General features: G+C 46.6%; 1 long non-coding RNA gene across 1 annotated transcript; it reads right to left on the bottom strand.

Annotated features, from left to right (window-relative positions):
• Positions 1–10029: 10029 nt before the first annotated feature.
• On the bottom strand, positions 10030–15607 carry LOC309525520. Its single transcript, XR_014216375.1, has 3 exons — positions 15468–15607; positions 13898–14048; positions 10030–10746 (listed from the first exon to the last, which is right to left on the bottom strand). It is a non-coding gene; the product is annotated as an uncharacterized lncRNA (long non-coding RNA).
• Between the last annotated feature and the right edge of the window lie 9158 nt (positions 15608–24765).

Raw genomic sequence — 24765 nt, 5'->3', positions numbered from 1 at the left:
CAAAATGGTCAAAGGCCTGGAAACGATGCCTCATGAGGAACGGCTAAGGGAGCTGGGCATGTTTAGCCTGGAGAAGAGGAGGTTAAGGGGTGATATGATAGCCATGTTCAAATATATAAAAGGATGTCACATAGGGGAGGGAGAAAGGTTGTTTTCTGCTGCTCCAGAGAAGCGGACACGGAGCAATGGATTCAAACTACAAGAAAGAAGATTCCACCTAAACATTAGGAAGAACTTCCTGACAGTAAGAGCTGTTTGACAGTGGAATTTGCTGCCAAGGAGTGTGGTGGAGTCTCCTACTTTGGAGGTCTTTAAGCAGAGGCTTGACAACCATATGTCAGGAGTGCTCTGATGGTGTTTCATGCTTGGCAGGGGGTTGGACTCGATGGCCCTTGTGGTCTCTTCCAACTCTATGATTCTATGATTCTATTCTAACGCGTCTCTGACACAACACGCCTACTTTTCCATTGTGCTTTCCATTTTGTAGCTAGTATTGCCTATGCTAAATGCCCCAGAAGCTTTTTATGGTGGCAGTTGTTACTGATAATTTTTGCAGTGACAACTCGCCCATTTTGTACCAATTATGTAACCTTTCGCGTGCATGGCATTTCACTGGCTTAGGTGGAAACTGCATAGGTTTGAGAGTTTCAAGGATACGGTAACTCTGTGTGTGTGTGTGTGTGTGTGTGTGTGTGTGTGTGTGTGTGTGTTTAAAGCAAATGGTTGGCTCCAACAATGTAGTAGTAGTAGTAGTACCCCACCCATCTGACTGGGTTACCCTAGCCACTCTGGGCGGCTTCCAACGTATACAAAAACATACTACAGTACCACTGCTACTACTACTACTACTACTAATAATACTAATTTATTTATACTCCACCCATCTGGCTGGGTTTCCCCAGCCACTCTGGGCGGCTCCTAATCGAATATTAAAAACATTAAACATTAAAAACTTCCCTATAAAGGGCTGTCTTCGGATGTCTTCTAAAGGTTCTATAGTTACTTATCTCCTTGACATCTTTGTCAAGATCTTCCCCAGCTGTGGGTTTGGGGATGTTCATATGCATTTGCTCAAAGCAGGTGGAAAGCAGGGTTGCCGCACTGATGTTGTTATTTGCATTTATCATTCACTCTATGTAATAAAAAGTCTCAAAGCAACCTGACAAGGTGGAACAATAAGGCATAAAAGCAACTGGAGACAAGCAGAAGTTTTAAAAAACAAAATAATAATAACACAAAATCACCGAGCAACATTTTACTGGAGACTAGTCACATCAGTAAAAGGTGAGCTCTACTGTAGGAGTCAGAGTTTACTGAAATAAAGTTGGAAAGAGGTGGCTATTGACTTCAGTGCCACATCACCTCAGATGACTTAACTATCCCATGGGCTGTTTAAATAGCAATCTGATTCTGAGTAGTGAAACCTAAAAGGAGCTCCTGAGGACCCCAGGAAGATGAAATACAGTATCACACTGTTCTCATTCCTGGAGGTTGAGAGCACTCTTGAAGCACATCCTTGAGGCTGGGAACGTTTCCATAGCTTGCTCTGCCTACAGAGGTGTGAGAGAAAATTCAATGTCACGATGCTTCTGCAGCAATTGTGAACAATGCTTCAATGTGTTACAATAGGTAAACTAGGTTTTAAACTTAATTTTTAAAATTAACTGGATGTTAAACTATGGTTTCCAAAGTTGTACTGCTCAGGGTTCTGGTTTTGTTTTGTTTTTTAAAAGTAAAAGGTCTAATGTTAAATGCACTTACATGTTCAGCCTTGGCTGCCTGCAGCTTACCCAGAGTGCTGTTTAATGGAAATGAGGTTTGAGAAGTTAATTCACCTGCGATGCATTTGGAGAAGCAGAAGTATAAAGAAAGGAGAATCCTGAGTCACAGCATTTCACCACCAGGCCTTGATGGTTTTACAGTGCAATCCTATATGCATGTTTATTCAAGGGAGAGGCAGTAGTTCAGTGTCAGATCATCTGCCTTGCATTCAGGAGGTCTTTTGAGTTCAATCTCTGGCATCTCCAGGTAAAGCTGGGAGAAAACCTAGCCTAAAACCTCTGGGGAGCTACTGGCACTTAGTGCAGACCATACTGAGCTATGGACCAATGGTCTGACTCAGTTTAAGGCAGCTTCCGATATTCCTGCTCCCAAGTAAGCCACGTTGTGTTTGATGGGGTTGGCACAGCATAAATGGTGTCCTATATTTTTGTATTTATCCTCCACTTTGAAATATTTTGTTCACTCCCTTCATTGTGTCTTTGAGGACGGGTCAGAAAAGAATCTAAGGCAGCGATCCTACAGGTACCTATAAATGGGTAAGCCCTATTGGAACACAGAGATACTTCTGAATCAGCATGCATAGGGTTATTGTGCATGGCTCAGTCCTACACAGAGCTACATGGGAGTAAGTCAAATCAAAAGCAAAGGGATTTGCTCCTGAGCAAATGAAAACAGGATTGTAACTCACATAAACAAATATCCAAAGTGTGGTAATAACTGGGCAAGGTTTTCCTATTTGTATTTTCCAACTACTGTATTTTTCGCTCTATAAGACGCACCTTTTCCCTCCTAAAAAGTAAGGGGAAATGTGTGTGCATCTTATGGAGCGAATGCAGGCTGCACGGTTAAGCCAGAAGCCGGAACAGCAAGAGGGAGTGCCGTGCCACACTCCCTCTTGCTGTTCTAACTTCTGGCTTAGCCGTGCGAAGCCTCCATAGAGCACAGGGAGCCTTCATCCCACTGCCCTGTGGAGGCTTCGTGCAGCTATCCCTGGCTTTTGCGGGAGGTGGGGGAAGTGACAGAGTGCATGGCTCTGTCCCTTCCCCCACCTCTCTCAAAAGCCCCCAAGAGCCGCACTCCCTTTAAAGAGCCGTGTGGAGCGCGTGTGTGGCTCTTGGGGGCTTTTCCCTGAGAAGGGCAGCCCGTCAGTGATGGGCTGCCCTTCTCCCTCCTCGGGGAAAAGCCTGCAAGCGCGACACACACGCTCCACGTAGCTCGTGAAAGGGAGCACTGAGCAGAGCCTGGAATGCATACAGGCTCTGCTCAGCGCTCCCTTTAAATAATACTTTTTTTCTTGCATCCCCCCTCTAAAAACTAGGTGTGTCTTATGGTCAGGTGCATCGTATGGAGTGAAAAATATGGTAGTTATTTTCAGGCACATGGCAGTTTTTGAGGTGGCACTTCCATGGCAGAGTAGTTTTGTGAAAGCAGCTCTGCATTGTTAAATCTCAAGTCCCATGTCCTGAAAATGTGGTATTTGGGGTATGTTCAAACACCTTGGGGCATTTTCACACGACTACTTTATTACATGTAAATGGAATAGGATAGTCACTTCAGGGGACTCTTCTGCTTCAGAATAAAGAGGTGTGTGGACTGTTAATTGGGTAGTTAGAGGGAAACAAACATTCATAACAGATTAGACCATATAAAGCAACAATGGGGCATAGACAGCTATGCCGATTACAGTTCAGACACTATTACCATACTATTAGCAAATGAACAAAACCCTCCTCCACCACACTCTCAAGCTTTCTAGCCATGTGCAATATATAACACCAGGGGTGGTTGACCCTGACCAGGGAACCTGCTCCAGCCCTCCCAAGCATTGTTTTCTCTCTTCCCCTCCTCCCAGCCCCATTGCCTTAACCAAAGCTGTCATGGGTTTTGAAGACACTGAAACGCAGGACGAAAGGGAGAAATGCACTAAGAGGAAGGCACACTTGGCAAACCCTCACCATGATCAACTCCCACCTGGAAACCTATGTCCCCCACTGTGGAAAGATGTGTGGATCCAGAATTGGCCTCCACAATCTCTTACGGACTCACTTTTAAAACCGTGTTTATGGAAGACAATCTTACTCAGCTACGAGTGATCGCCAAAGAAGAAGAAGAAGGAGGAGGAGGAGGAGGAGGAGGAGGAAGAAGAAGAAGCCAGCAGTAGCAAGGAAGTATACACAGCACTGGAGTGGAGAGTTTTCTGTGTGCACATGCAAATGCAAGAGTGCAGGCTTTGAAAAGGTAAAGCTACAATTCAGTGGGTAAGTTCTCATTAATACATTTGCTTCTCCTGAGCCATTTCTTTCTTCTTCTTCTTTTGCCATACCTGGTTTTCTTATCTTTTGACCCTACTGGAATGGTCAAGTGGGGAACTTCCATGTGTGTCACACCCACAACATACATTTTAAGCACTTTAATTCCACTTTACGGGTCATGGCTTTGCCCCAAAAGAATCCTGGAAACTGTAGTTTGTAAAGGAAGCTGAGAATCGTTAGGAGGCTGTTTGCAAGCGACATTTCCCAGAATTCTTTGGGCGGGGGGAGAAGCCACAACTGTTTTAAGTGGAACAAGAGACTTTTACATGTATGATGTGGATGCGCTCAGCAGTCACATTTTGGTGCACTGTTGCCCAGCGCACATGTCTGGAAGGGTTACAATGCTGCTTCATGCTACAGATCTGAGAAAGTACACTGAACTCTTTCTTCTATGACTATTTCACTAGGGGTAAAATGCAGGAAAGCAGGCATCTGGAGTGAGAGGGGGAAGAAAGCAGCTACCACACACAATGAGCTGGTGAGAAACAGCCCACGATATATAGCCCTCTGGTGGTGTCATGACATCTGTTGGTTTTGCTTTATTGAGCAAGTGTGACTGCCAACAAGTGGCAAAATCCTGAGAAGCACAGTATCCATGGCAACTCCAGGCTCTGCAACATGTGGTCATAGGAACTGCAATCCCTCCCCCCCCCCAAACACCCTGCACAGCACCCAGCTGTAAAGTGGGGCGAAGTCTCGGCGCATGGCACCGATCACGATCTTCTCCGGTAATTTCAGTCGGGGAAAGGTCACAGAAACTGAACGTGGACAAGAGAAAACAACACCCGTTATGTAATTCTAGATCATCCTCATTGGTGATGTAACAGCTCGCCAGCATGGGATGTTTACAACTTACGTATACCCCACATCTCCACCTGCCTGAAGGAGCCACGATAATGCCCACTTCAAATGTTTGTGCTGATTGTCGAAAGGCACGCCTAATGGTAATTGCACCTTTACAGATCCTTGCGAATTTTCTCCGGGTGTTACATAAGGGGAAACTGGGTTGCACTCTGAAGGGTGGAGGAATATATCTTACAGCATGTGAGGAGGTGAGAAGGAAGGGTACGTGTGTGGTGTGTGTGTGTGTGTGTGTGTGTGTGTGTGAGAGAGAGAGAGAGAGAGAGAGAGAGAGAGAGAGAGAGAGCGCACCGTGCCAGGGTTGATGTGACATGAAAACTCATCTTCTTGTCCTTTCTCCCTTAGGAAAGGATTTGGGGAAGTCTTAAAAAGAGACCAGCCAAATTCATTCACTGAAAAGGCTAGAAAGCTGCTGCATGGAAAGACCCCTCAAACCAGAGAGAGCACTGAGTCCAGCTGAGTTCTTCCCTCTTTTTCTAGCAATCAATCCTTCCCCCCTCCCCGCCCCCTTAAAAAGAAAAGGGAAGAGGAGACCTGAAACCATTCCTTTCTTGCATCATCACAACTCCCCAGGGGATTGTCTGGCAGACAGGAACTGCTCCCTGACTTTCTTTCCTTGTGAAATGCTTGGCAGGGGAAAGAAAGAAAAGGGGAACTTCCAATAGCGTGATCTTGGGAACCTCTCCAGCCCTCTCAAGGGCTCTGTTCTCTTTTAACAGACTCACAGAATCGTAGAGTTTGAAGGGACCACACGGGTCATCTTTTCCAGCCCCCCTGCAATGCAGGAATCTTTTTGCCCAATGTGGGGCTTGAACCCACAACACTGAGATTAAGAGTCTCATGAGCTATCCCTCAGGATACCAGGGCCAAGCCATCTATTGTTTTGTTTTGTAGCTGGCCCTGCTGGGGACACCCAGCTGCATCCTGCAGACATGACATGAGGTGCATCAGGGCCAGGGAAGTACAGGGAGGAATGGCAGGAGATGTGGAAGGGCCCAGGATCAGGATGATGAGACGGTGCCATTGATTTCTAAGTTGAAGATACATATCTCCAGCACAGGGCAAACATCCAAAAAGAAGGGAGAGAGAACTGTATGCGGCACCAGAGCCAAGTCAATCTAATCTGAGCAGAAAATTGCCTTAGGCTGACCGCTCCCTTGCGCTGCCCTGTGTGCTTCTCCTTTCCCTGCACAATGCAGCACTTTTACAACAGGCATCATTGGGACAGGTGGCAGCCGTAGGAGGTGGGAGGGCAGCAGTTGCGTGCTGTGCTCCTGCCACGTGTGAGACAGGATTGGTGCAGCACAGCCTTTTCTCTGCTCTGGCATAAGAGATGCAAGGGAGACGAGGGAGCTGGGACAGCTCTGCAGCAGCTAATGAGGACGTTCTCCCGGAGTGGCAAAGATGCAAAGCAAACTTACGTTATGGTGCAATTCCCCAGCATGGTTTTTGCACGTGGCATCCTATGGTCTGGATTGTGTAGGCTGATCTGTGGCAAGTAGGTGGGGCAGAGGGAGGATGGAGAGAGAGAGAGGAAGAGGGAGAGAAGGACGTGTGTTCCCTACTCTCTTCCTACTTGTCATGGCCATTGACACAGGTAAAAGGTATATTTGTTTTGTGTCAAGCAAACAGTGAAATCAGGGCTAGAGTAACAGACTAAGCCGATCGCACAAGACACTTCCAGGCAGGTTCATAGGAACACGGGAAGCTACCTTGTACTGAGTCAGACCATAAATCCGTCTAGCTCGGTATTGTTTCTACAAGGTCTTGCCAGCAGCTTTCCAGGATTTCAGACGGTGGACTTTCCCACACCTACCTGGAGATGCTCGGAATTGCACCTGGGAACCCCTCCTCACCCAGAACAGATGTTCCGCCACTGAGCTCTGCCACCCAAGAACCTCTATATGATAAGTTTCAAGATTACGTTGTGAGGCCGATAAGAAAACAAATAGTCAACAAAACCCTGCCCTACACTTGTAGGTGAATTTACAGCAAGTTTGTGCATTCATCAAACCATTGAATTGTAGAGATGGAAGGTTAGCGGAGTATCCTCTAGTCCAACCCCCTGCAGTGCAGGAATTTGCAGCTGCCCATTATGGGGGTCGAACCTGCAACCTTGGCGTTATCAGCACAATGTTCTTTGGCCCTCCAGTCAGCGGCGTAGCACCGGGGGGGGGGGGCAGGCTGCCATGGGTGGTTCTGGCCAACCACTAGGTGGGAAGAGCTGGGGCAGTCTGTCCGCCACCGCCCCCTCTGCTGGAGAGTGGTCGAGAGGGAGGCAGCTGGGGGGCCCTGAAAGCCAGCCCTGCAGCCTCAGTGCCACCTGTGGCACCCCACCCCCTCCTCCCCCCTTCTGCTACTGCCTCCAGAAGTTGCTGAACCACAACTCCCATGAGCCCCAACAAGCATGGCCAGTGACTGGGGATGATGGGAATGGTACTTCAGCAAAATCTGGATGACCAAAGGTTCCCCATGCCTGGTTTGTCAATAAGCCAGGGAGGCTCTCCTGGGGCCGTCATTGCATATCTTTAAGCACCAGGCGAAAATGTTTCTTTATAACCAGGCCTCTGGCTGATTGACAACCAATGCCCTTTTAAATGTGTTGTGGAGGGGGAGGTTATTGGTTTGTTGTTGTTCTTATTTTATTATGCATTTTGTGGTTTTTATATTGTGTTTTTTATGTTATGAACCACCCTGTGATTTTCGAATGAAGGGCAGTATTCAAATTTAATAAACCGTAATAAAAATAGTTACGTTCAGTGGGATTTACTTCCAAGTAGATGTACACAAGATCACAAGCTAATTGCCATTGAACATAGACTTCAACATGTAGCCAATCTTCTGCATGCTTACTTGAAAGTACGTAAATCCCACCATGTACAAAACATCTTGCTTCCGTGCATAGGATTGCAGCCACGCAATCCAATTCTAGACATGCTTACTCAGAAGTAAACCTTGCCATATTCTCTGAGACTTACTGTGGGGCTTGCGGGTGGCACTGTGGGTTAAACTACAGAGCCTAGGACTTGCCGATTAGAAGGTCGACGGGGTGAGCTCCTGTTGCTCGGTCCCTGCTCCTGCCAACCTAGCAGTTCGAAAGCACGTCAAAGTGCAAGTAGATAAATAGGTACAGCTCCGGTGGGAAGGTAAATGGCATTTCCATGTGCTGCTCTGGTTTGCCAGAAGCGGCTTAGTCATGCTGGCCACATGACCCGGAAGCTGTACGCCAGCTCCCACGGCCAATAAAGCAAGATGAGTGCCGCAACCCCAGAGTCGGTCACAACTGAACCAAGTGGTCAGGGGTCCCTTTACCTTTACGCATAGGATTACATTCTCTTCTACAGTTGAGCATATTCTCAGATGCGTCTATAAACAACAGTGTATAACTATATACAACTACAGTCCCTTATTTCAATATGACTAAGGCAGAGACTTCTGCTTTCAAATTTAGGATCTAATAAATTCATAAAATTGCTGTTAGCAACCAGCTCATTCCTGAAACCTTCTCATTTTCAGAATTTCAAAGTCCAGTACCATGTTAGAAATATTGTCCAGAAAATACCCTCCCAATGATGTTTCTATTCCTAAATCCCTGTTCTGTGCGCATTTACTCAAAAGTAAGCCCTATTGAGTCCCCTGAGAGTGAACTCAATGGTGTATATGTACGTAGACTATGTCGCGTTTGTGATACACTAGCACAAGCCTTGACACACTGATGCTGTTTCTTTACTGCTGTTGATGTTTTTGGGGTGTTTGATCTTAAATATTTTCTCAAGGGAAACTTTTCTTATGCTGAGTCAAACCATTGGCCCATCTTGCTCAACATGGACCTCTCTAAAACAACTGTCAACAGCTCTCTGGAAGTTCAGACAGGGGTCAGATGCCAGGGGCTGAATCTGGTGGGATCTTTTTTCAGGCAAATCATGTGCTCTGCCACTGAACTATGGCCCGTCTCCTCTTGTGTGTGACTCACTGCAAATTACTCATTAATGAATGCTCTCTTGTAGGAGTTAACCAAAGGGAGGTATGCCAATGAAATTCTAACCGAGGCTGCAATCCTAGGGCCTCTCTGGACATCTTTTTTTTATTGTGCATTTGTGGAGGCTTGTGCAAATGATGCTATCAGGGGTGGACTGGTACATGCTCCACACATTCAGTACTTTTTGAGCCTACAGAAGTTTTGGGGTGGTCACACTGTAAATTCCCTCAGAAGGTGGTGGACTGTCCTTCCTTGGTGGCTTTCAGGCAGAGGTTAGATCAGGGGTCACCAAAAATTTTCAGCAGGGGGCCGGTCCACTGTCCCTCAGACCTTATGGAGGGGGAGGCGGAAGAATGATGAGTGGCGCACAAAAGGGCTCTGGAGAGGGGCTGCTTTAAATGGCGGCCGCTTGAGCGATCACGCTGGTGCTGGCAGCAATCAAAGGCCAGCCCCCTTCCTCCTCTAGGCAGGGCAGGGAGAATTCAGGAGGAGGGAGGGAGGAGCCGCTGCCGCGGTGTGTGTGTGAGGGAGGGGGAGGAATGGCACAGCCCGCACGATCAGAATCAGATTCATGCGGCGATTCCCGGACCATCCGTGGGCCGGATCCAGAAGGCAATTGGGCTGGATCCACCCCCGGGCCTTAGTTTGCGGACCCATGGGTTAAATACAGAGCATCCATCTGTCATGGAAGCTTCAGTTGAGCGTCATGCATTGCAGTGTGTTGGATGAGAAGACCCTCTGGGTCTCTTCCAACTCTATGATTCTATGCTTCATTCACTGCAACTTCCTCTGACATCTCATCCATTTTTATACCATCAATTTTTATTTTCCTTCTGCTTTCGTTGCACAGTAGCCCCTCCGGACAATAATAATGTGGCGGCATTGGGGAGACATCGTGGAACAATTAATGAACCTGGAGAAGTCCCCACCAATGCACTGTTACTGTGGCAAGAATGTGTTGCAGAATGGTTAAGGGTATGGTGCTGAAAATACCACTGTTGCAGGTTCGATCCCCGTAAGGGACAGCAGCATATTCCTGCACTGCAGGGGGTTGGACTAGATGATCCCCAGGGTCCCTTCCAACTCTATGATTCTATGAAAGCAACAACAGCAGCCCTTGTGCTTCTTGTATGAAGCTGGAATAAACCACTTGTCTGCAGGGGCCCTAAGCACACTTAATAGGGACTAGCCCAAATGAACACAGTGGGACTTACATCTGCGTAAACGTGCCTACGTTTAGATCATTTTTTTAAAAAAGCAAAAGCTTTATTTTTCCTTATAGTTTTAGGCCCGTGTGGCTGAATCTTAGTGTAAAGACACTACATACACAGAGCTGGTGGGAGGGGCTCCGATTGCTCAATAGTGAGACTAGGAGAAGGGAGTCTCCCATTCCTCCTTGGCTGGGAGAATAATGCCCGTAAGAGTGGGCAGAATTAATCACAGGGAGGCGAAAAGCTCAGCTGCCTTGGGGTGGAAAATATTTGGCAGCATGTTGCAGGCGGCCTTTTGCTGCCCGAGAGCAATGCGCAGCGCATGTTGCCACCGAAGACCAGCAACTGCTTTGCATGTGAGAATCACAAGCCAGGACTTCCCTGCTGACAGGAACGTGGGAAGGGGGAGGGCATCCTTTGCATGCTCTGTAAATTAAACCACCTACCTTGTGAAACAGTAGCACCCAGCTTACAAGGGAGCTGAACCGAGTCACCTGAGCCCAAGGGATTTTGAAGACAAGAGATGCTTGCAAGATGTTTATTTCCACCCACCCTCACTTTTGGACTCTGCCAGCTTCATTGATCCCCGTGACGGATGATGCTAGTTATTAACAAAACACAGAAGTTCTCAGTGCAAGCCCTTTATCTGGAAGTATCTATACTGGACCCAAGTAACAGGCTTACGATTTCATTAGCTTGTATCCAATGGTGGCTTTGCACTAGCAGAAAGTGCTTCTGCTCATACAAGGTGGGACATCCAGTTTTCCTGTGATGCTCTTACCTGCTGCAACCCTCTGCTCTGTATCCCATAATGCTCTGGAGGCTCCCCTAGCCTTCAGAAGCAACTTTTTCTTTCTTTTTTCAAGGCTGCAGTACATGGGGAGGTTCCATGAAGCTAGCTCAAAACCAACACTGAATACAGCCCGTTTACAGGGAGGGAGTACACCTGATTTCCATGCAGTTGTTGGCATCTGTCTGCCTTGGGAGACAATGGAAGAGGGCACCTTCAGGGGTGAAGGCAAGCCGTTAGAGAGTTTACAGCATACACCTGTGGCTGTAGAGACTGATATGGGAGAGACATGTTTTGTTGCAGCTGGGGCAGGTGAAGATGGCAATGAAGCACTTTATTGACCACCTGGCTTAAGGCAGGTGGTACAGCGTTCCAAACAGTTTACTTTTATGTAAACATGAATAGGGTCAAAACCATAGGAATATTTCCAGTAGAGTAGTATCTATAGACAAGCCAGTAAATGATGGTCTATATATGGGATAACAGATCTGCAACCTTTAAATTGCTTAATAGTTCGGTTTCTTTTTTAAAAAAATAATGCAATAAACCTAGGTGGGCAAAGAATTTATTTATTTTAATAATGTCATCCAACTGCAACAGATTAAAATGCAAAGAATTGCAGCAGATGAAGCCTTCGTGAGTTAAAAAAAATATTGTTGGTATAGAGTCTGTTGTGCTTTGAAGCATGCCAAGGGTCGGACACGGCATATATATCTAAATGTGGCTGGTACAAGGTATTTAGGCATATGAATTGTCATATAGATTGCCCAGCCAGCCTCCAAGGGAGTTTTGGAGCAAGACGCACATGGCACTTGAAGGATTGCAACAAGGAGTCTATTGTGCAGACAGCTCAGAGCCGGGAATATTGCCAAGAAGACCTATGCTCTCTTTGTTTCCTTAGTCGCAGAAACAAGTCTGGGCATGATTTTGCCCACAACTGTAGAGATGGTGCTGGGGTTCAATCTCAGAGTTTTCTTGTTCTATTATTATTTTTAAGACACTCATTTGCTGCTCAACCACATCCTTCCCTACTAAGATTCCCAAGATCAGAGCAGTGAAACCAAAAGTAGGTCAGGAGTTCTCAGCTTTATTCTTGTTCCATACCAGAAAAAGATTTGTACGCTGATTGTCCCACTTCACAAGCTACACCCCCCCCCCTGGTTAAGCCTTTTGATGACAACAGCAATCAAGTAGTTATAGCCTGCTCTTCATTTAATATGTCAACCCCAGAGCTGGGAACAATGAAATAAACTAACAATAAAAATATACAGAAAAAGGAAACAATATGCAAAAAGTGCAGAATCCCATTTTTAAAAAATCCAATAAATAGCATAAATTAACCATTTCCCAATGGTCAAACAAAAATAAACAGCAGTGAGGAGAACAATTAGAATTTCCAATTTAACCAAATTCCTGGGTAAAAAAAAAAAGACCAAGTGAATTGTTTTAGCAACAGTTCCCACCCAGAGGCAGCCCACTCACACCCCCTTTGTCCCTTACCCCAAAGTGGCCTCACTCTGTGCCAACCGACTCTCGCAACTTCATGCTTTTCACCCCCACACTCTCACCCTGAGTGGCATTATTTGTTGGCCATAAGGATGCACAGCAAACCCCCTCCCCCCGAATAGCAGGGTATATGAAGACACTGGGCTGTTAGGGGTGATCGACTCAACAGCTGAAACCAATAGCACATGTGTAAGTACAGCTTTAAGATTGTAGTATATCGTCTTATATGTTAACAGTAAATCCTACAAGCCTGTTGTGTATACTAATCACACAAACCTCCCAATGGGGGGCATTACCCTGGCAATGTGTCCACTTAAACTACACTACCATCCTGCACATTTCTAATTAGAAGAAAGTCCCATTAAGTCAGTATTTTAGAATACCATACTTTTCTGTGTATAAGACAAGTTTTATGTTAAAATAATCTTAAAAAACTGGGCTCGTCTTATACACGGATAGTGCAGGGGGGGGACAGGGGATTGTTGGCTGCTGCGAGCAGGAGATTGTCAGCGGCAATAGTGCAGGTGATTGTGGGCTTCGGCAAGGGCTGTTGTTGATTGGCTGCTGCAGCGGCATTTGGGCGGGCAATTGGCTGCTGGTGGTGGTGAGCGGTCAGACGATTGGTGGCTTCTGCCTCGCATGCTTTTTCAAATGTTGTTCAGGCGGGTGAGCGATTTTCGGCAATCTTGGGGGCGTGTTATACACGGAAAAATATGGTAGATGGGTTTTGTTTATGCTGAGATAACTGTTTAGACTGATAACCAAGCTCAGAAATTTTGTGTGTGTGTTTTTTTAAACCACAGGTCAGATGCCCCTCTTTATTGATTCAGAAGATTGTGAAGGGAGGGTGATTATTGCTAACAATGTCATGCTGCATGAATGGGGCCAGTGCAGTTGCATGTTAAATTTGCAGATCTACTGGGTGGAGAGTGCTTTGCTTTGAGAGATAGAGGGAGGGAGCCTGCTCACTGCTTTTGACACAGCTGTCCTTCAAAGAAAGGAAGCAAATTAAAAAATTAAAAATAAATACCCACTCTATCTGGATAGCTATGTAGTGTTTGTGTGTGTTTTTTAAAGGTTGCTCAACTTTTGCAGGTCTAAAAACTGCTTTAAAAAAAGAAAACAAAAGAAAGTTTTTAAATGCCAGGATCTGTTATATGATGAAATATGCCTGTAATAGATCTTGTGTCTTTGTGGTGTCACAGACATTGTCCCCTAGATGCCCACAATAGTCACTCAAGGTTATGCGAGCTTTGCTTGTCCTGGTTTGTGGGAAGATTGCCCAGAAATCATAATTTGTTTGTTTGGCTGTTGGGAAACGTAATGTTCTCACATTGAAGCTGAAACATCTGCATGCCAAAAGGTTAAATTGTAGGGAGATTTATCTATGTAATTTAATTGCTTAGGTTGGGTATCAAGAAATGCTTCTGGCATATCTTATCATAACCACACTTACTTGGACAAAAATCCAGTGAATGTCAACAGGTGTAAACACTGGGAAAATAGAATTGCTTTCATGGGAGGTCCTGAAGAAGCGGTTGCATGAACATCTCATCATGATCAAGCCTTTGTGAAATCTCTGAAGGGTGTTGAAGTCCTTTTCAGCTCTAGGATGGAGCACATCAAAGCAATTGCCTGATCAGAAATTTGGATAACGGGCTATGAAATACAATGGCAGGTATTTGCAAAGAGACCTCATTCTGAACTTCAACTTGCACTCACCATCTTTCACCATTCCTTGGGTGCCTCCCTCATGAGAGGTCTGGCGAATGGCAACACAGGAATGGGCCTTTTCTGTGGTGGCTCCCTATTTGTGGAATGCTCTCCCCAAGGAGGCTTGCCTGACACCTTCATTACCTCTCAAAGATTGACAATTTTCAGAGTGGTTTAACAGTGAATCCCTCAGAAGCGGGTTTGGGGTAGGCTTGCCACAGTTAGAAAAAATCCTGATATGTCCTGGTTTTACGGTGTAAAAATGGCATCAGGGTTTTGTTTGCTGAATTGGCAAAAAGTCAGGAATGTATGGCAACACGATGGAAAAAGCAGTGGAAACAGCTCAAAAAGCTTTAAAACCACTGTTTTGGGGGGAGGTTTCCCGAAAAAAGCTCAGCCATTTGGCTTTGTTCCCAGAAAAAACCCCATTTGGGTGCGGGTGTCAGGAATTTTACTTTTTGAAATACGGTAACCTTAGTTTTGAGGAGTGTGACTGGTTTGGTTGCACTGGGCGCGGAGCCTTGGGGGAACCGCAACTATTATGTGCTGGATCCCTCTTCTCTGGGGAACTTTGGGAATTGTAGCTCTGTGAGGTGAACAGGGATCTCCTACAACTCTCCGTGCCATTAACGAGCTACAGTTCCCAGGATCCCTTGAGGGAAGCCATGATTGTTTAAAGTGGCACCATAGTGCTTTATTCATAGAATGTTGCTACATAAAGGTAAAGGTAAAGGGACCCCAGGCCATTAGGTTCAGTTGTGACCGACTCTGGGGTTGCGGTGCTCATCTCGCTTTATTGGCCGAGGGAGCCGGCGTACAGCTTCCGGGTCATGCGGCCAGCATGACTAAGCCGCTTCTGGCGAACCAGAACGCCGTTTACCTTCCCGCCAGAGCGGTACCTATTTATCTACTTGCACTTTGGCGTGCTTTCAAACTGCTAGGTTGGCAGGAGCAGGGACCGAGCAACGGGAGCTCACCCTGTTGCGGGCATTCAAACCGCCGAATGCTGTTTACCTTCCCGCTGGAGTGGTACTTATTTATCTACTTGCACTTTGACGTGCTTTCCAACTGCTAGGCTGGCAGGAGCAGGGACTGAGCAACGGGAGCTCACCCCGTTGCGGGGATTCGAACCGCTGACCTTCTGATCGGCAAGTCCTAGGAGATGTGGTTTAACCCACAGCGCCACCCGCATCCCCATGTGGCTACATACTCACCATCAAACACACACAACTCCTACTCCCCCAAGCTCGCATAACGTAGGTAGGGAGAAAAACAAATATGTCCATTTTACAGCTGCAGCAGAGCGAGCTCACCCTGTGATCTGGAAACCAGAAAGTTTAGGGCACAGTCTGCAGTTGCTGAAGAGCTGCTCTGGGCGAAAGCACAGCTCGGGCATTGTGTGAGGTGTTTTGCCCGCAGAGCCAAAGCAGCAGCAGCAGGGAGTTTCTGAAGCGTCTGCTTTCCCCGTGCTCCGAGCCGTTTAGTCATCCACTCGAGCGTGTCTGCGTGCGGGTGCATGTGACCAGAGGTGGGAGGCGAGGGAGGGAAGGGAAGCGGGGAAAGGCCTTTGGGACTCGGCGAAGATTAGAAAGACTTAACGCTGACCCTCGCCATGAATGCCTGCTTAATCGCGCCCTGATCCTAATCTCACACCCAGGGCGGGTCCATTTCACTTTCCTTCGCGGCACTTTCCTGATTCAGCCGCCGCTCCCCAGTCCAGACATGCTTTTGGGGAGGATGCGGACGGCCCTCTCACTCTCCTGCGCTCCGGAGACCTTGCACCGGGCGCAGAGACAGGCGGGCGGGCAGAATTATTTGGAGACCGCTCCTCCTGCCCGCCGCCTCACCCCCCCCCCCGTCTCTGCCTCGCACACGTACGCACCGGCGAGCCGAAGGTGTTATTCAAATCCTGGTGTGGGCGAGGCAAACGGGACCGAAGGCTGGGCGGCTACACCCAGCGCGTGAGAAAAGGATTTGCCGGCGAGGCGAGGCGTGGTGCTGAGGGCAGAATGGCAAGTGCAGCAGTTCAGGGCAATCGCTTCGGCATCTCTTCTGCCCTCGAAGGATCCTGGCTAGGAGCGCCCTCCGTTTCAGGCCCTCTGCAGGTTTCCCTCCGCCGCCACCGTCGACAAAGTTAAAACATGCCAGTTGGGTCGATGGCCCCTTTCAGAAGGTGACTGGATCTATCTCCCCAAAAAAGCTTAGCAGTGGTTCCCAACCTTTTTTTTGGCCATGCCCCACCTAAACATCTCTAACAACCTGATCTCTCTCCCACCCCCACATATAATTCTTATTATTAAAAAAATGAATTCCTATTCACATGGAAGAAGCCTAAAAGGCCATTAACTGTCCATAACTCATTTTCGAATTGCCCTCCCCAAAAAATCAAATTGCCCCCCTGTGGGGTGTGTGCCCCAGTTGGGGACCATGGGCTTAGAGCTTTCTCACCCAAGGGTGAGCCCACCTTCAGGCGTCAGTGGCTGCCGTCTTAGTATAGAGCAGAGACTTCTGTTTAAAAAAACATACAAAACAAACCACTTCTCTACTTCCTATTGTGACAACATCTCCAGGTGTTTTTTAACTAAAATGCAATGGCCACAGTATTGGGGTGGGGCTTCTTTACTGTCAATGCACAGTTTTTGTTGTTGTTTAGTCGTGTCCGACTCTTTGTGACCCCATGGACCAGAGCACACCAGGCACTCCTGTCTTCCACTGCGTCCCGCAGTTTGGTCAAACTCATGCTGGTAGCTTCAAGAACACTGTCCAACCATCTCATCCTCTGTCATCCCCTCTCCTTGTGCCCTCCATCTTTCCCATCTGCCTTCCCAAAGTATGTGTTATGCTAGACCAGGGCTCACCAATCTTTTTGGGACTGGTCGACAGATTTGGATTTTTTGAGGAAAGTGCTGTAGGTGCCAGTCACAAAACGGCTGCCTTAGGGTGTCAGGCATGACTCAACATGGCTGCGTGTGGTATAATGCAAAATTAGAGCAGAGCACTGTACCATCATTGCTGCTCTTTCTCGCCCCTTTGACAGCGTCATGCCTACTGGGTGAAGTCAGCTATGTCCTACTGGTTTTGAGTGTGGAGACCACAAAATATTGATTTCCCCATACAATTAGCGCTGTTGTCTAGTAACAACAGAGACCATTGCCAAGTATAAGGACAAATTTACTAAGTGGCCATGCCACTTATTAATGATAATAATAATAATACCCCACCCATCCAGCTGGATCACACACACACACATTAATTCACTGTGCGCATACAAAACTACAGACACACAGGTATCTTCATTTGTTCACACACTTCACATATGCATACATCTCTTGTGGGCTAGCCTATCTGCCTTTCCTTTCCATTATTTTATTGATTGAGCCATTGCATTTCCCTGGCATCTGTGTGTTGTGCTTGGAGAACGGCCAAAAGCTCCAGGCCTGAAAAGTTGCATCTCTGACAGGCAACCTTTGACCATTTCCCAGGTGACCTGCATGCACAATGCCCAGTCACTGCCTCTCTATATCAGCACCTAGCAAATTCTCCTCCAGGGACATCCGAACTCCCTTTCCCAGCCTCGGCCATCACTAAGCAACAGCAATCAAATGATGCTTCCTGCTTCCCCTCTGTGCTGATATCGTGACACCTGATTTCCCTGAGAACAAAAAACCTTGCATCAGAACTGAATGTCTGCAGTCTGGTGGGTAGTGAACGGAATGTGAATCTCATTCCACCTCTGCCATGCCCTCATTTGTGGCTCGGTCTCCAAAGGAGGAGTGCATATCTCTCCCCCTTTTTTTAATGCTTGAAAAACAACCTGGCCCATGCATTACGTGAAGGCTGGGTTTTCTGCCCTGGTGCTAGATTGGGGCCAGCATGAGTATACTACTAAAATTAAGCGAATCCACCTGTCAAATGAGAAGCTGAAGCTAGGCAGGCGGCTGCTGAAGGGGGCCTTTTCTATGGCGAAACCCAGATGAGAGAGCTCTTCAGACAGACCCACCTGGATGCCAGACAAGGTCCGTGCTGTTCTCTCAGGCTTCGCATGGTGTATGAGACCCTTCCCCAAAGTGGTGCCCTTGAGACATTTTGGACCACAACTGCAATTCATTCCTGACCTTTGCCATGGCGACATGAAGAGTCCAAAACATATCGACAGCACCAAGTTGGGAAAGACAGGAACATGAGATATTTTAAAGGAACCTTTTGTTTGCTGGTTTTATATTTATCCACCCCCCCACACCTGCTGGTTTAGTTGTTTTATCTTGTGGCTTCAAATTATATCTGTGGCATTATGGTGTTTTATTAGTGTAAACCACCATGAAGTTGTTTTACAGGGAAAGGTGGGGTAGAATTTGTTAAAAAAAATTAATACATGCAAATAAAGGGTGTATGTGCATTTGTGTGTGTGTGTGTGAGAGAGAGAGACAGAGAGAGAGAGGGACTGAGGAGCAGGGCAGAGGGAGGGAAGGAGGCAGAGACCCTCTTCATGGAGAGATCTTGACCGAAAGCAGGTACTGCAAATCTACTTCTCATCACTCGAGAAGGTTCTATGTGTTTTGCTCTTATTATTTTGTCCCGGCATCCTTGGGTTTTTTTCCTGCCTGGGAAAATACCAAATTGACAGCTCTTAGACAGCTGTCCCTTCCCTTTTTTCTTCACAGAGAACACAGCCACGGGAGTGGCAACACATACTTCATAGGGCTGCCCCTTAGCAACATACCTCAAAGATTAGATGACAAGGAGTTGTTTTAAGTCTATGTGCTTGCTGAATCATTGTCCTATCTGATAAGGACCAGTGCCAGGAATGTCAAGGATGTTTGCTCTAATGATGCAGGTTCATAGCCTGTCAGAATCCCCTAAACCTCCAGTTCCCATCATCAGCTGCAGACTGTTGTCTCAAATGTTTAGGCATTCTGGGGGTTGTCATCTAGCAGCAGCTGGAGTGCTGCAAATTCCCCATCCCTGCTGCAAGCAGAACCACAAAGTGGAGCTGGTGGAGACTGGTCTGGAAAGATTGTGGGGTTCTGGTGGAGACCTCAATAAACATGTCAAGTCATTTGCACAGCAACTGTGGGGAAAAAAGTGAATTCATTGCTATGGATCAGTGGCTACGAATCACAAGGGCTATATAACTTCCTCCTGGATCAGAGGCAACATGCCTCTGAATGCTACTTGCTTGGAATCACAAGGGGGGAGAGGGCTGTTGGGCTCATGTCCTGCTTGTGGACGTCCCATAGGAATCTGGTGGGCTTTTGGTCTGATCCAACAGAGCTCCTCTTATGTACCTTGTACTTGAAAAGAATGTTACTAGCCCAGTGATATGTTTCTGTGGAAACTAATCCTTAGTCCATTTCCCTTAAGTTTTCTAAATTGCTAAGAAATAGAAACAGAATGGTAGAGTTTGAAGGGACCACAAGGATCACCCAATCCAACCCTTCAATGCAGGCGTCACAGCTAAATAATTTATGACAAACTCTGTTTAAAAACTTCCAATGAAGGAGAGTCTACCACCTTCTGAGGGAAGCCATTCCACTGTCGAACATGTCTTACCATCAGAAAGCTCTTCCTAATGTTTTGTTGGGAACTCGTAATTTGAATCCATTGGTTTGAGTTCCACCCTCTGGAGCAGCAGAAAATACGGTAAGTTTTCTCCATCTTCCATAGGACAGTCCTTTAGATATTAGAAGATGGCTATCATATCTCCTTTCAGTCTCCTCTTATTCAGGCTATACATACCCAACTCCATCAAATGTTCTTCATAAGGCTTGGTTAGAGCACTGTGAGTGAAGTGAGCTGGAGTTTTAAGCACAGGTTGCAGTTCTGAGTCAGAGACCAGGAGAGACACTGAGAACTGAGTTCTGTGATCTGTAAATGTTTTGGGGGGCTGCCTATCTCTAGAGACCTGATGTGGGAGCTGTAGATTCTGGCTGTCTGTTGAAATGTTTAGGTGTGCCTCCACCTATGCTCAGTCTGTATAGTTGTAAATAAACTCAGAGCTGTTGCAAAACATAAGTAACATCAAGTCGTTGAGGTCATCTTGCCAAGGGCCTCCTGAAATCTGGAACCAACACTGGCAACTTTCAACCTGTCTTCAGGTGAGCCCTGGGTGTGTTCTAAGAGGCTCCTTTCATTCACTGTCACAGGATGCCTCATTTGTGTTGCAGATTTCTTCCTTCCTTATTATATTTTCACCCCTTCGAGGTGGTGCATATGGTTTTCCTGCTCACTATTACAACAATTCTGTAAGGCTGAGTGACAGCGACTGGCCCAGGATAGCTTTATGGTTGACTAGGGATTTGAGTCCTGGCCTCCCAGGTCCTAGTGCAACACACTAACCGCTACACCAAACCAGATTACACGTGCAGAAAATTACGCAATAAACAAGGGCTTCCATGGCAGATATGCAGCGGTTTCTTGGAGACAGGTTGACCTCATACAGGTTCCCTAAAGAAAGCCAGAAACTTTCACAAACACCAGCCTACTCCATGGACACTTGCCTCCTCTTGTCCCTGAAGAGTATGTCACGGTCTGGTTCACGGGCGATCGAAATCCCGGCTGGGGACATTGGGACCGGGGGCAAGATGGCGGGGTGGGAGCAGGAACGGGAGTCCAGAAGCCAGGAGTCAGAAAGCCAAGAGTCCAAGGGTCAGAGAGCCGGGAGTCAAGAAGCCAAGGGTCCAAAGGTCAGGAAGCAAGGAGTCAGGAAGTCAGGGGTCCTTGGATCAAGAAGCAAGGGGTCACGAAGTCAAGGGTCCGAGGATCAAGAAGCAAGGAGTCAAGGAGTCAAACGCAGCAAGGCAAGGAGCGTGTTGCTGTGGCAAAGAGCCGAAGGGAAAATGCTGACATTCTATCTCTTCCCGGCTCTTGCCATCAAGTGCTGTGAGTTACCAATTGCCTCACCTGTGTGGCCATGCCTTGCCTCTTCAGAACAAACTTAGGAAGGCCCCAGTCTTGCAGAGTCCTATTGGTCACAGGGCTGGCTCCTGCACGCACAGCTGACAGAGTAGCAGCAGGGGTTTCCCCACCATACTATGCTGTTGATATCAGAACTACTTGCCTAGGAAGACTTTGATGCAAAAGGACAATGCAGGGCACACCCATTTGATAAACAAATCATTTACCTAGGCTACAGTTTAGACCCTGCTAAATGACAGGTAGTTTTTGAAACCCCAGATGCCCATGGGAAGAAGACACGAGTTTGGTTAAGGACATCATAAGCTACTGAAGAGGCAACCCTGTCAATTACTGCATGATCCTGGAATATATTTGAACTGGTGACCTGGAGGTGAAGGATTCAGCAGGTTCTATTTAAAATCTCCTGGGACATCCAGTTCCCACTGATATCCGTGCAGCATATAAATATAGTAACAGCCCAATGGTGCCTTCCCTCCCACCTTTGTGCTTTGCGTTGTGCATCACAGCTAAAAGCTGGAAGTTCCTTATTAATATAAGGTTAGATCCAGACTTACCCATCACACTTATTAGACTCGCTGAAATTAATGGGATGCCCTGTTTATTAGTTAAATCCCATTGATTTCAATGGCCCTACTTTTCCCATGTAGCTTATGGTTGGATCCAACCATGGGCATAGCCAAGATTTATGTTGCAAGGGCAGGACATCCACCTGTCATCATCCTCTGTCTGGCTCTGTCTAGCACAGTGATAGCCGAACTTGGCCCTCCAGCTGTTTTGGGACTACAATTCCCATCATCCCTGACCACTGGTCCTGTTAGCTAGGGATGATGGGAGTTGTAGTCCCAAAACAGCTGGAGGGCCAAGTCTGGACATCACTGGAGCAGATTCGGAATGAACTCTCCCAACAAGAGTTGCTTTAAATTACTTTCTTTTGACCCCAAGTGCTCAGAAAAATCTTCTGTCAAAATCTCCAGTCATTTGAAAACTAGGAAGTTAAATAAAAAATTAACATCAGGGAATACCTTTCATGTGGTTAACAAGCATACTTTGCAAAATTACAAAGAACGTGCCTTTTAAAAAAAATCTATACTAACCCTAGTTTCTTTTCATTATCAAATTCCTCTTTTTTCCAGTGCAGTTTTTCTGTGCACACACAGGTGGATTCCACACACTTATAAAAACCACTCTGAAAATGCTTTTTTAAAGTGTTTTTTTAAAAAAATACATTGAATTTTCCATAAGGCTCACCATTGCCATCTAGTGTCACATTGTATATTGCACTTAAAATACACTTAAAACATTTTATTTGTAGCTGTATAGCTGAGCCCTCGGTCAGCACAGCCCATTGAGACACTCCCCTGTCACCATCGACCTCAGCCAAGTCTTTACTTTCCGTAAGGTACTGAATGACCGCTCTACGATACAAGTGGTTCATGGCTGAGCAAGAGAGATGAGCAGAGCCTTTTTTTGTGGCAGGATAAAAGATTTCTGCCTCTTTCACTAGGTCTGCTATGTTCAGCTCTTTTAGCTGCTCTTTGCTGAGTTCCTTCTCCTTCCACACGGCGTAACCATAGTTCAGATTCGAAGTTGAAATCTTGCAGCTTATAAAATCTTGAGAACTCCTTGGCTTTCATCTTGAAGTCTTGAATGGTCATGTCCAACATGAAAAGGGGGTGTAGAGCCAAAAGTGAAAAAGCCGGTGAATGCTGTTATGAGAAATGTTGCTCCAACAAAGACACTAAAGAGTCCAAGTAAGGAATTAGTAAGGATCTCTTCCAGATGCTGGAAGGTTGGAGCGATATTGCTGCCTTCCGTCTAGAACTAGAAGGTGCTAGAATGTGCCAGAACATCGTCCAAGTGACCCCAGTGAGCATTTCAATTTGAAATATTCTGATTATTTCTATTTTAGTTAAGTGTTTTAATTTATTTACTTGATGTGGGGGGTGGGGGGTGGGGCCCTGGCCCGAACAGACATACATTCCAAGTACAGTGGAAGTGGTTTGAACTCAACTCTCTTTTCCTAGAAAACAAATGCCTCTGAGTACAGAGAACTTGTATTCGGTCAGCCACTTCCACCAACCTTTTAGAACTGCTTGATTTCTGAGGATCCAGTGCAGATATAGGAAGTGGGGTTGGGTTCATGCACATCTGAACTATTTGCTAGCAAGTCGAGCCTGCCCTGCTTATCTGAAGATTCTTTCACGGTGCCAAGTCCTTTTGATTTCTAGTTAGGACACGCTCAAACAAAGGCGCTTAGTCTCATGCAAATTAAACCCTGCCTTCTTATTTAGCAGCCAGTCGGGTTTCCTTTCTCTTCTGGGCTGCTACTGCTGCTAGTCAGGGGTGAAGATAAGGTCAGGCTGGGGACTCCAACCCTGTGAAGAAACTGCAAGAGTTGCTTGCTGGTTTTGATCCTCCTTATCCCCCCCCCCCCCGTCTGTCGCTAATTAAGCTCAGCGGGTCAAGTCAGTCAAATAGATGCTTCCCATCCAGTGAAGTGGAGTGCTAATTAGTCTGTTATTATATACATTGACTTCGGGAGTCCTAGCAGTAGAGCTCTTCTCCTATTTTCAGGTCATTCCACCGTAGGGAACCAGAGTTAGGAGGGGAAATCCCATTTAGGGGATTACAAGAGCTTCCTTAATTACAAACCCTAAAATTATGGATCCCCTCCAAATCGGTTCCAAAGTTTCGTTAGCGAGAACCCAGCATTTTGTAGGCCCCCACCCCACTGAGAAATTGATTGGTTTTGTAGCACAAACCCCACACTCCCCACCAAACTGAGAAAATGACACTCAAACGGGGCAGGTCATAGGTATCACCCAAAAATCCAACATTGTCACTCCGCCCAATGGCAAATTCTTATAAAGTGGTGGTGGTAAGAGGATATGAAGCATAGCACGGACAGGCCTTCTCCACCCCACCCCATATCCCCTTAGTATAAGATTTAGATAGCAAGTTCCAGACAACTACAAGGGCTTTCTATTGGGCCTAACCATAGCTAGAGGATGCCATAGAAAGCTGTTCATTGTCTTTCCCATCCCTACATGGAGATGATGGCCAGGGATTGGACCTGGGACCAAGGGATGCTCTACCACTGAGCTTTTTAACATGTTTTCCTGTTTTAAATATTTGTGCCATGGTCCAGCAATGGTGGTTTATACATGTAAGCATGTACAACCCCCCCCCTTTTAATTGGGCTCTGAGTCCTCAACCCCCAACTGGGGGGGACGGGACATAAAGCTGGGGAGAAGTGTTTCTGAAGGGGATTGGACAGAGAGTGCCTCCCACCCATGCTATGCTTCAAATCCACCCAGCTTTATAGGGTTTCATCCTGACCCACACCCTCTGTAGGAATCAAGGAAATACCCTCTGTGGGAGAATAATTTGGAGCTGATGAGAGATATCAGGAAATAAGGTTGAGTGAGAGGCAAGGAACAAAGGTATCAGAAAAGCAGTGCTCTTGCTGGCGGAAAGAAAACAACACACATCTAAAGCACACAATCCCCTCCAATAAAATCCTGGGAAATGTAGTTTGTCAGGGTGCTGGGAATTGCAGCTCTTTAAGGGGGAAACTACAGTTCCCATGATTATTTTCATACATGCGTGTTGAATGTGCTTTAACTGAATGATGTGGATCTGCAAAGGCACTTCTGGCTTCATAAACAGTGTGCATAACTCACTAGCTGTTTTTTT

Source organism: Podarcis vaucheri, assembly GCF_965113315.1.
Source record: "Podarcis vaucheri genome assembly, chromosome: 2".
Lineage (NCBI taxonomy): Eukaryota > Metazoa > Chordata > Lepidosauria > Squamata > Lacertidae > Podarcis > Podarcis vaucheri.
The sequence above is the reverse complement of the archived record's forward strand: the minus strand, read 5'-3'. Positions and strand labels throughout refer to the sequence as shown.